Raw genomic sequence first — 12,842 nt, 5'->3', positions numbered from 1 at the left:
GGTGATCTGCCCACCTCGGCCTGCCAAAGTGCTGGGAATACAAGGCATGAGCAACCCTCCCCACCATACCCCTGCCAGGCTTGTTTTTTAAACAAAGACTTTACCCGTGATTATTAGACCTAAAACCAGTATACCTTTATCTTTTCCAAGTTCCCTCTTTCCCCTCCATGTTACATTTTAAGAATCTATTTTTAGTGATGACTTTCAACATTGGCCTTTTGAGCCATCACCAAGTATGCATTACAGTTTCCACAAACACTTTTCCCATTTGATGTAGTAAATTCTTTCAAAATGGTTTTTAGGTAATGGTTATGTATATCATTTAAATTTTTCCAAATAAATGCTGGTTATAATTGTTAAATGTTTATAGTTTTGTTTTGTTTTGTTTTTTTTTAATACAAGGTCTTGCTGTGTCACCAAGCTAGAGCACAGTGGCATGATCTTAGCTCACTGCAACCTCAATGTCCTGGGCACAAGTGATCTTCCCACTTCACCCTCCCAATGTGCTGGGATTATAGGCACGTACCACCATGCCCAGCTAATCAGAAAAGAAAAATATTTGTACAGGCCGGGTGTGGTGATTCATGTCTGTAATATCAGCATTTTGGGAGGCCGAGGCAGGTGGATCACTTGAGGTCAGGAGTTCAAGACCAGCCTGGCCAACATGGTGAAACCCCATCTCTACTTAAAAAAAAAAAAAAAAAAAAAGGAGCCAGGGGTGGTAGCACACACCTGTAGTCAGCTATTTGGGAGGCTTAAGGCACGAGAGTCATTTGAAACCAAGAGGCAGAGGCTGCAGTGAGCCGAGATCACACTCCAGCTTGGGCAACAGAGTGAGACTTCGTCTCAAAAAAAAAAAAAACAAAATCAGCTGGCCATGGTGGCACGTGCCTGTGATCGCAGCTACTCCAGAGACTGAGGCAGGAGAATCACTTGAACCCTGTAGGCAGAGGTTGCAGTGAGCTGACATTATGACACTGCACTCCAGCCTGGACGACAAGAGTAAAACTCCCATCTAAAAAAAAAAAAAAAAAATTGTAGAGATGGAGTCTTGCTTTATTGCCCAGGCTGGTCTCCAACTCCTGGGCTCAAGCAATTCTCCCACCTCAGCCTCCCAAGGTGCTGAGATTACAGGCATGAGCCACCACATCCAGCCCATTTATTGATTTTTTAGCTTTAAAATTCTAAGCAAATACTACATATCTAAAAAAAAGACCACACATACCTAATGTGGGTGTTCAGCTGTTACGGCTATCCCAGTTGTGAAACCATTGAAACATGTCCTTTCAACTGGTAAATTACCTACTGCCCTGGGCTAGTTGAGTGCCTGCCCCCCAACGCAAGACCAGCAAGCACAGCCAGGAACCTCCAGCATTAGTTCACTACCACATGCTATACTGACTTAAATATTTTCAAACACATTCTTGTCTGTTTTGTATCTGAAAAAGCAGAAGCTATTTGATGTAATACTGATTTTCTTTCAAAAATGGTTTTTAGGTAATGGTTATCTACCTTTTAAGTTTTTTTTCAAATAAATGCTGTAGGGTTTGTTTTTCTGTTTTTTAAGACAAGGTCTCGCTCTGTTGCCCAGGCTGGTGTGCAGTGGCGTAAGCTCAGCTCACTACAGTCTCATCAACATGCTGGGCTCAGGCGATCTTTTCACCTCAGGCCCCCGAGTAGCAGGGACAACAGGCGTGTACCACCATGCCTGGCTAGTTGTAGTAGAGAGAGGGTTTCATCGTGTTGGCAAAGCTCATCTCCAACTCCTGAGCCCCAGCGATCTGCCTGCCTCAGCCTACGTCATGATTTTATTATATCTTAACTATTGATAATTAAAATTTCCTGGGGTATAAATAAGGCAATACAAAGTTGCCCTTTCTCAGTACTTTTCTCTGTACTGCCTGTTATTTGAAAAAGCATTTTCTCCCTCAGGGGAGTTAGGAAAGGTTAGAGAACTGAGAGAACAGGGTTTCCCTAGGCAGAGGCTAAGTAGGGGAGAGCAGGCAGGGTTCTGTCAGCAGAGTAGTACTGGGGCCATGCCTGAGTGGGGCCTTGGAGGCTCTATGGTCAGCAGGCAGCACACCTGCATGTTCTCCAGGTAGCAGCAGAAACATTAGGGTGTTAGAGGTTTGGGGTCTGTAGGCATATCTGGGGATCAGAACAAGCTAATGGCCAGCAATGGAGGGTTTAGGCTGAAGCAAGGCATTGAGACTCACAGAATTGGGCTATCAGTCAAGCAAGGATCCAAGAGATGGGGCCAGCCAAGCAGAAGTCAAAGGCTGGTGCCAGCATCAAAATCTGCTCTGACGATCCTTTGGGAGGCTGATTCTTCAAGTCTCAAATGCTGTTCACACCTGTCTCTGGATGCTGTTGGCCACCTGTAAAAGAAAATATGCTCAAATGGGCTTAAACTCTGAAGGGATCTTAGCAGCTCATGTGATTGAGTTGCATGCCAGCTCCATATCTTGGACTAGCACCTGAGCCCTATATCCATATGAAGAGAAACCATTCCATCTTGTGTCTCTTAAGAGCAGGGCAGGCCGGGCGCGGTGGCTTAAGCCTGTAATCCCAGCACTTTGGGAGGCCGAGACGGGTGGATCACGAGGTCAGGAGATCAAGACCATCCTGGCTAACACGGTGAAACCCCGTCTCTACTAAAAAAAAAAAAAAAATACAAAAAACTAGCTGGGCGAGGTGGCGGGCGCCTGTAGTCCCAGCTACTCGGGAGGCTGAGGCAGGAGAATGGCGTAAATCCAGGAGGTGGAGCTTGCAGTGAGCTGAGATCCAACCACTGCACTCCAGCCTGGATGACAGAGCGAGACTCCGTCTCAAAAAAAAAAAAAAAAAGGCAGGGCAACTTTTCCCAGAACCTCTCGCAGCCTTCTTCTCACATCTCTGTCCCTGGCACAGAGACCTACGTAGACGATGCTCAATGAATGTGGAATGAATTAATGAAGTGCCTCATTGTGTCCAACATATGTTAACCCACACGATCTCATTTGATTTGTACAGCAATCCTGTGGTTACTCGAAGGGACCATATTCTATCACCATCATGCCTGTTTTCCAGAGTAGGAAGCTGAGCCATGCTGAGTGACTAATAGGACAGAGTCAGCCGACAGCTTTTTGATTCTAAGTCCAAGGCTCTTACTGGCATAAAGTCTTGTGATAGGTAGGTCTCAGCTGGGAGTGGCAAGACAGGAGCAACAGAAATGTCCATCACAAAAAGGACTGAAATGAATGAAGCAGGATGATAACTGCAAGTACTGTCCCATTTCCAGCACCTTTTATTCTAGTCTCATAGTATCTCAAGCTGATTGTAACAGATAAACCCATAGTTATCCAAATAACATGGTATATAGGAGTTACCATTTTTTGTTTTTTGTTTTGAGACAGGGTCTCACCATGTTGCCCAGGCTGGGGTGCAGTGGTGCACATGGCTTACTATAGTTTTGACCTCCTGGGCTCAAGTAATCCTCCTGCCTCAGCCTCCTGAATAGCCCCAGCCCCACCCACCACCCTCCCACTCAGCTAATTTTTTTTTTAATTTTTAAATTTTTTTTGCAGAGATGGGATCACGCCATGTTTCCCAGGCTGGTCTCAAAACCCTGAGCTCAAGTGATCCTCCCACCTTGGCCTCCGAAAGTGCTGGGAGTATAGGCATGAGCCACCCTGCCTGGCCAGTTACATTTTTTGATTTCCTGAAATTTTTGTTCACAAAGTTTGATACAAATTGCTTGAAATCAGTACAAAAATCTACTGGGTAATGAAATATAAAGGAGACTGAAGAGATGATAATCAGTAAAAGGGCTTGAACTCTGATTGGATGTTTGTTTAAAAGGCTGGAATAACTGGAGAAATTAGGATATGATTGAATATGAATATATTTTATTAGGTATAATGGTGGAATTGCAATTACATAGAAGAATACTCAGGAGATAAGTGCTAAAGTATTTAAGGATGAAGCATCTGGATGTCTGTGGCTTTCAAATGGTTCAACAATTTGCTAAACACATATGAAGAGAAAGTATAACAAATTGTTCACTGTTAGATCTAAGTAGATCATTAGTTTTTCAACTTTTGTGTATTTTTGAAAATTTTCACAAAGTTGGGGGAAGGAACTCAGATTTTCCATTTAAATAATCACTTTAGACCAGGCGTGGTGGCTCACACCTGTAATCCCAGGCTGAGGTGGGTGGATCACCTGAGCTCAGGAGTTCAAGACCAGCCGGGCCAACATGGTGAAACCCCATTGCTACTAAAAATACAAAAATTAGCCAGGTGTGGTGGTGCGCACCTGTAGTTGCAGCTACTCAGGAGGCTGAGGCACAAGAATTACTTTAATCCTGGAAGTGGAGGTTGCAGTGAGCTGAGATTTTGCCACTGCACTTCAGCCTGGATGACAGAGCAAGACCCTGTCTCAAAAAATAAGTAAATAAATCATAACTTTACATCGTTATTTTCTGGAGGCCATATATATGGGTGTTTTTAAGGCAGGGTTCCTCAAAATACGATCTCTAAACATTCTGAATCAGAATCACACAAAAAAAATATTCAAATGGCCAATGAGCACATCAAAGAAGAATCAACATCATCAGTCATTATGAAATGAAAGTTAAAACTGCCAGGCGTGATGGCTAGGCCGTGATGGCTAATTCCTGTAATCCCAGCACTTTGGGAGGCTGAGGTGAGCAGATCACTTGAGGTCGGGAGTTCGAGACCAGCCTTACCAACATGGAAAAACCCTGTCTCTACTAAAAATACAAAATTAAGGCCGGGCGTGGTGGCTCAAGCCTGTAATCCCAGCACTTTGGGAGGCCGAGACGGGCGGATCACGAGGTCAGGAGATCGAGACCATCCTGGCTAACACAGTGAAACCCCGTCTCTACTAAAAAAAACAAAAAACTAGCGGGGCGAGGTGGCGGGCACCTGTAGTCCCAGCTACTGGGAGGCTGAGGCAGGAGAATGGCGTAAACCCGGGAGGCGGAGCTTGCAGTAAGCTGAGAACCGGCCACTGCACTCCAGCCTGTGTGACAGAGCGAGACTCCGTCTCAAAAAAAAAAAAAAAAAAATACAAAATACAAAATTAGCCAGATGTGGCAGTGCATGCCTGTAATCCCTGGTACTTGGGAGGCTGAGGCAGGAGAATCACTTGAACCCGGGAGGCGGAGGTTGTGGTGAGCCAAGATCACGCCGTTGCACTCCAACCTGGACAACAAAAGCGAAACTCCATCTCAAAAAAAAAAAAAGTTAAAACTATGAGATCCCATTATACATCCACTAGAATGACCAAAAGTAAAAAGACTGACAGCACTAAGTGTGAATGAAGATGTGGAGCAACTGGAACTCACATTTGCTAGTGGTCGTGTTACATGGTATAGCTATTTTGGAAAACAGGCAACTTCTTGCAAATAAGCATATCCTTACCATATGGCCCAACAATCCTCATTGGTGCCCAAGAGAAATGAAGACTTACGTCCAAACACTTGTATTTGAACATTCATAGCAGCTGTATTCATAAGAGCAGAAATATCCATCAATTAGAAAGCAGATAAAACAGGCCAGGCGTGATGGCTCACCCCTCTAATCCCAGCACTTTGGGAGGCCAAAGCGGGTGGATTACTTGAGGTCAGGAGTTCGAAATCAGCCTGGTCTACGTGGTGAAACCCTGTCTCTACTAAAAATACAAAAGTTAGCTAGGCATGGTGGCAGGTGCCTATAATCCCAGCTACTTGGGAGACCGAGGCAGAAGAATCGCTTGAACCTGGGGGGTTGAGGTTGCAGCAGTGAGCCGAGATTGCGCCATTATACTCCAGCCTGGGTGATAGAGTGAGACCCTGCCTCACGAAAAAAAAATAAAAAGATAAATTGTGATATATCCCTACAAAGGAAGGGATTACTGACACAAGCAGCAACATGAATACCTTTACAACAAGCGGAGCTAATAAATCAAAAGCTGAGCTAAAGGAATGAGACACAAAAGAGTACACATACTGTACAATCAATTCTCTTTATGTGAAATCCTCGAACAGGCGAAACTGGTTTCTGGGGTCAGAAAGCAGGTTTGCCTGGGGCCAGAGCTCAGAGAGGATCAAGGATTGACGGCAGAGGGATACAAGGGAACTTGCTTGCGTGTTGGAAATCTTCCATATTTTGATTGGCAGTGGTTATATGGGTGTCTACATTTGTCAAAAGGCAGTCTTGAAATGGGTACACTTTCTTCATTATGCCTCAGTAAATCTGATTGAAAATATATACACTTTTTTTTGGCAGTATGGACTCTTTTAGGCAGGGTAGCTCAAAATATGGCTTCTGGACCACCAACCAGCATCAGAATTGCCAGGAAAACTGGGAAAGATCTTGTTTGGGGACCCCCATCCCACACCTGAGCTACTGAAAAACCAAATATCCAGAGCTGCTCTTCTGTGGCCAGAGATCCGCTAGGCCATCCTGAGTCACAGCCCGACCTCAAAAGCTCCACTACCTAAACTGGGGCTGGTGGTAATGTTGAGTGTCAGTTTCAAACAATAGCTGGCAGTGCGTGGTGGAAAGAGACTAGTAGAGGAATTCCATGCAGACCAACCTGCTGTGTAGCTCTTCTCTTTAAACTTCTGCTTGTAGAAAGCAAAAGATACGCTCTAAAGTAAGGCTGAAACTCGTGAGAATTTACCTTGGTGAAAGAAAGGGTTAGAAGCAATTTTTAAAAAGCAATCGCAGGAAGCATTTCTGAAGTCAGAACTTCTCAACCCAGGCTGTACACCAGACTCTTGTGGACCTTTTAAAACATCTAATTTCTATTTTTATCAAAGGAGACATGAATATGGTGTTTTGTTTTTTTTTTTTTTTTTGAGACGGAGTCTCGCTCTGTTGCCCAGCCTGGAGTGCAGTGGCCGGATGTCAGGTCACTGCAAGCTCCACCTCCCAGGTTTACGCCATTCTCCTGCCTCAGCCTCCCGAGGAGCTGGGACTACAGGTGCCCGCCACCTCGCCCAGCTAGTTTTTTGTATTTTTTAGTACAGACGGGGTATCACCTGGTTAGCCAGGATGGTCTCGATCTCCTGACCTCGTGATCCGCCCGTCTCGGCCTCCCAAAGTGCTGGGATTACAGGCTTGAGCCACAGCGCCCGGCTTTGATGGGTTTTTATATATGCATAAGTCATTCCTCAGTATCTATGGGGGATTGATTGAAGGATCCCCCAATTTTTTTGAGACGGAATCTAACTGTTCCTCAGGTCTGAGTGCAATGGCGCAATCTTGGTTCACTGCAGCCTCCGCTTCTGCTTCCTGGGTTCAAGCACCAAATCTGAGGGTGCACAAGTCTCTCTTATAAAATGGTGTGGTATTTGCACATAAGGTATGCATATCCTCTGTATACTTGAAGTCACCTCTACATTACTTATAACACCTGATACAATGTAAATGCTACATAAACAGTTGTTACATTGTTTGTATATTATTTGTATTTTTTTAAATGTTTTTCCCACATACTTTAAACCCAAGGTTGGTTGAATTCACCGATGTAGAATCCATGGATAGGGAGGGCCAACACCCAACTCCCACCCAGATCAAGATACAGACCATTTCCAGCACCTAGAAAGTTCCCTGATGCTCCTTCCAAGCTAATAGTACCCGCTTCTCAAGATAATCACTATTCTAACTTCGGACACCACTGGTTAGAACCACTTTAGGTGCTTTCTGCAGTTCCCCTGTATTTGTTTTTATAGTTCTAAATAATGTTTATACTGCTGTTTCTTGGCTTGCCAACTTGGGACAATAGTAACTTTCTCGAACAGCAGACCAGACTTTCACTCAGTCTCCATCCTCACCAAGTAAAGCAAAAACATTCCAGATTTACAGGCCCCGGGATCACTCCTACCCCCACCTCGGCTTACTCAGATTGAATCCTGCACCTGGGAGGAGTCTGGGTACCTGCGGTTTTGTTGTTTTTAAGAGATGTGGTTTCGCTCTTGTTGCACAGGCTGGATACAATGGCACAATCTCGGCTCACCACAACCTTCACCGCCAGAGTTCAAGCAGTTCTCCTGCCTCAGTCTCCCGAGTAGCTGGGATTACAGGCACGCGCCACCACACCTGGCTAATTTTATATTTTTAGTAGAGACGGGGTTTCTCCATGTTGGTCAGGCTGGTCTCGAACTCCCGACCTCAGGTGATCAGTCTGCCTTGGCCTCACAAAGTGCTGGGATTACAGGCATTAGCCGCCGCGCCCAGTGTTTTTTTTTTTTTTTTTTTTTGAGACAGAGTCTTGCTCTGTTGCCCAGGCTGGAGTGAGTGGCACAATCTTGGCTCACTGCAACCTCCACCTCCCGGGTTCAAGTGATTCTCCTGCCTCAGCCTCCTGAGTAGCGGGATTACAGGTGCCTGCCACTACACCCAGCTAATTTTTGCATTTTTAGTAGAGACAGGGTTTCAACCATGTTGGCAAGGCTGGTCTCGAACTCCTGACCTCAGGTGATCCGCATCCCACCCCCCCACCCCCCCGCCTCCCAAAGTGCTGGTAGCACTTTGGTGTGAGCCACCACGCCCAGCATCACCTGCGTTTTTAACCTCACAGGCGATTCCAGCCAGCACCTGGCCCTGGGGAGCCCTGAGCCTGCGGTACTTGGCCCTGAGGCTGAGAGGAGCTGAAAGGCTCCTGATGTCCCAGACACAGGATGTTTGCTGAGAGGAGCTTGGAAGTTAAAATCGAATATGTTCTCAGACTGCCAGGTTGATTTGCAGTTGAAATCAGCAGCAAGCGGTGAGAATCACTAAAATGTTTCTAAGATTTTTTTTTTTTTTTGAGACGGAGTCTTGCTCTGCCGCCCAGGCTGGAGTGCAGTGGCCGGCTCTCAGCTCACTGCAAGCTCCGCCTCCCGGGTTCACGCCATTCTCCTGTCTCAGCCTCCCGAGTAGCTAGGACTACAGGCGCCCGCCTCGTCGCCCGGCTAGTTTTTTGTATTTTTTTAGTAGAGACGGGGTTTCACCGTATTAGCCAGGATGGTCTCGATCTCCTGACCTCGTGATCCGCCCGTCTCGGCCTCCCAAAGTGCTGGGATTACAGGCTTGAGCCACCGCGCCCGGCCGTTTCTAAGATTTTTATTGCTTGTCAAGTACATCCTTTAAGGCTCTGTATCTAAATATTTAAGATTCCAGCTTTGCTCTTATCAGAGCTCAAATGTGGCCACAGTTCTCCCACCCTTTGCCTGGTCATAATTCAGAACCAATTTATCATCATGGTTTGTTCTCATTCTCCTTCTTACTCCCAACCAGTGACACCCGAGCTTCTGCTTACAGCTGGAGGCACTGGCCACCTACCTTCCTTCCTTGGCTGGGGGCATCAATAGTCTTTACACAGCGTCATCTTGATGAGTTGCTGGGGCCAAAGTCTGCCCTCCCTCTCTCCCTCCCTAAGCCGTGTGGATTCCTTGTGGCCTTCTGAGCCCTCTCCTTGCTACTCAGAGTTTCCAAATCAAAAGACTTGCAGCCTGTTCCTGTTTTTAAAAAGTATTTATAAAAGCTGAATGTCAATTTTCTAGTTAGAGTTATAAATAGAATCACATGCTCTTGTTTGTTGATCAGCAACGCTGTGTTCTTAGAGGGGAAGTCGAAGAATCCAAAGTGTGCTTAGGAGCATAGAACTAGCACAAGAGGGCGCTAGTGAGGCGGTGCGGCGCCGGCGGCCAGGAGCTAGGGTTTGGAAACCGACTTCGGTTTGAGCCCTAAATCTGCCGCTTAGAAGCTGTGTGCCCTTAGGCAGCAATAATAATATATTTACCCAAGTCAGACTAGATAACCCCAGCGCTGAGGAGTTATCCACATCATCTCTTCATCCTTCACAACAGTAAATCTATGAGCTAGAAGTTGTCATCTCCAGACTTACAGATGAAATTGCTGAGGCTTAAAAAGTCAAAAAGGGGCCGGGCGCGGTGGCTCAAGCCTGTAATCCCAGCACTTTGGGAGGCCGAGGGGAGTGGATCACTTGAGGTCAGGAGTTGGAGACCAGCCTGGCCAACATGGTGAAACTCCATCTCTACTAAAAATACAAAAAATTAGCCGGCATGGTGGCAGGCGCCTGTAATCCTAGCTACTCGGGAGGCTGAGGCAGGAGAATCGCTTGAACCCTGGAGGTGGAGGTTGCAGTGAGCCAAGATCGCGCCACTGCACTCCAGCCTGGGTGACAGAGCGAGACTCCACTTCAAAAAAAAAATCACCAATTTTAAGCATATGGTAAGTTGACAAGTGTATCCTACCACTGCAATCATGATATAGAATAGTTCCATTTCCCCACAAATTCTCTTCTGGCCTCTCCCAATCCTCTCCGCAAACCTCTGGCCCCGGCAACCACTGATCTCTCTAGCATGAGCTTTATCTTCTCTAGAACTTTATATAAATGGAGTTATTGACATACAGACTTTCGTGCCGGCTTCCTTAACATGCTGCTGTTGAGACTCACCCGGGCTGTGTGCATCAGCACATCCCACCTTTTCACATTGAGTAGAATCCATTGTAAGGGTGTCTCGCCGCTTATCCACTTACCGTTACGTGTTTATTTGCTTTTTGTATATCTTTTTGGTGAAGTGTCTATTCAGATCTTATATAAGGTCTGTAATCTTTTTTTTCTTCTTTTTTTGAGATAGGGTCTTGCTCTGTCTCCCAGGCTGGAGTGCAATGGTGCAATCTTGGCTCATTGCAACCTCCACCTCCCATGTACAAGTGATTCTTCTCTCTCAGCCTCCCAAGTAGCTGAGATTACAGGTGCGCACCACCACACTCCGCTAATTTTTGTATTTTTTAGTAGAGATGGAGTTTCACCATATTGGCCAGGCTGGTCTCGAACTCCTGACCTCAGGTGATCCACACCCCTCAGGCTCCCAAAGTGGTGGGATTACAAGCGTGAGCCAATGTGCCTGACCAGGTCTGTACTCTTAACCAGCACACTCTATCTGCGCGTTTTCCTTGAGTCTCATCTACTAAGTGAAAATAAAAACGCAAGCATGAAAGAAGACTGCTGCTGTTCCATCTGCCTTTCCCCCACTGTCTGGGGAACCCACCCCCCACCACCCCCGCCACACACACCTCTGCAGTCACACGAATGTTTTAGTCAATGTCGACGTTTCCACACTGGTAACAGTGACAGCTTAGTGGTCCAGAGGCGGGTGCCTAAGCCTGTTTAAAACAATCCCAGTCCTTCCTTGGGACTAGTTTCTAACTTGGACTGGCTGTTCTCTTGAACTGAGGACGTCGTGGAAGTGGAAAGCTGCTAGTGGCCATGTGCCACCATGTTCTCCAGGAGCAGATAAAGCTGACCACCGCAGAAGAGAGTGACCCAGTCACAGGAAGAGAGGTCGAGGCAAGAGGCAAGGAGCCCGGCTCTAGCCAGTCCCAGGCCCAGTTGTATCCCTACTCTTGGCCTGAGGCCCTCCTGAGTCTTCTAATCATTTCTCTTTCTTGCTTAGGCAGCTTGGAATTGGGTTTTTGTCACTAAAAGCCCAAAGAGTCCAAACTAACCCACTAATGTACTGGGTCATTGTGGGAATTCCACGCACTCTGTACATAAACTACTCACGCACACTACCTGCGGCATGGCAGAGTCGCCACAGATGGTGGCTACGACACTGCCAGGCAGACGATCCCAGCTAGAATGACCAGGCACTGGGTCCTGCTGCCCTCACTTCACTCGGTGTCCTTGGATAGCCACAGCCTCACCAGGACCATGTGTGCAAAGACCTTAGGGGTTTGAGGCAAGGCCGGAGCTTGACTTGACAGGGGACAAAGAACAACTTAAGACTCTGTGAAGTGGGAAATGCCGTCTGTGAGAAAGACGCCATTGTGCAGAACTGACTGACCCAGCCTCTAGACTCTTCCTACATTCAAGAAATGAATGATTCAGCTGGGCGCAGTGGCTCACGCCTGTAATCCTAGCCCTTTGGGAGGCTGAGGCGGGTGGATCACCTGAGGTCAGGAGTTCAAGACCAGTCTGGTCAACATGGCGAAACCCATCTCTACTAAAATACAAAAATTAGCCAGGCGTGATGGCTGGTGCCTGTAATCCCAGCTACTCGGGACGCTGAGATGGGAGAATCGCTTGAACCTGGGAGACGGTGGTTGCAGTGAACTAAGATTACACTACTGTACTCCAGCCTGGGCAGCTGAGGGAGACTCCGTCCAAAAAAAAAAAAAAAAGATTCATCGTCTTTTGTTTGAGACAGAGTCTAGCTCTGTTGCCCAGGCTGGAGTGCAGTGGCATGATCTCAGCTTACTGCAATCACCGTCTTCCAGGTTCAAGCAATTCTCATGCCTCAGCCTCCTGAGTAGCTGGAATTACAGGCATGTACCAGCACACCTGGCTAATTTTTTTTTGTATTTTCAGTACAGATGGGGTTTTGCCACATTGGCCATGCTGGTCTCCAACTCCTGACCTCAGGTGATCCGCCTGCTTAGGCCTCCCAAAGTGCTGGGATTACAGGCATGAGCCACCGCACCTGGCCATCATTAGTCATTTTTCTACAAGTTATTAGGCATAAATTGTGAAACATCTGTAGAAAGGATTGTGTGTTTGAGATCATCTCTGGTCCAGTTCTTTGCCTGTCCCTGCATCCATGCCCTTTCCACCTGAGCCTGCAACTCCATCTACTCCAGGACCAGCTGGACTCCCCGACCCCTGCCTGCTGAGTTTAGCTGTTTCCATGGCTCTAGCCAGTGACCTGTTGGGTAAAGGATGGTGTGTCAGTTCTGACCTAGGCCTCAGAAGGCCTTGCGTGTTTCTTTTGGCTCTCTTGCCATTGTCACAAGACTATGCCCCCCATCCCCGTAGCTGGAGGACAATGAAGGATACACAGAACA

Source organism: Trachypithecus francoisi, unplaced genomic scaffold (assembly GCF_009764315.1).
Source record: "Trachypithecus francoisi isolate TF-2019V2 unplaced genomic scaffold, Tfra_2.0 Lachesis_group4, whole genome shotgun sequence".
Lineage (NCBI taxonomy): Eukaryota > Metazoa > Chordata > Mammalia > Primates > Cercopithecidae > Trachypithecus > Trachypithecus francoisi.
The sequence above is the reverse complement of the archived record's forward strand: the minus strand, read 5'-3'. Positions refer to the sequence as shown.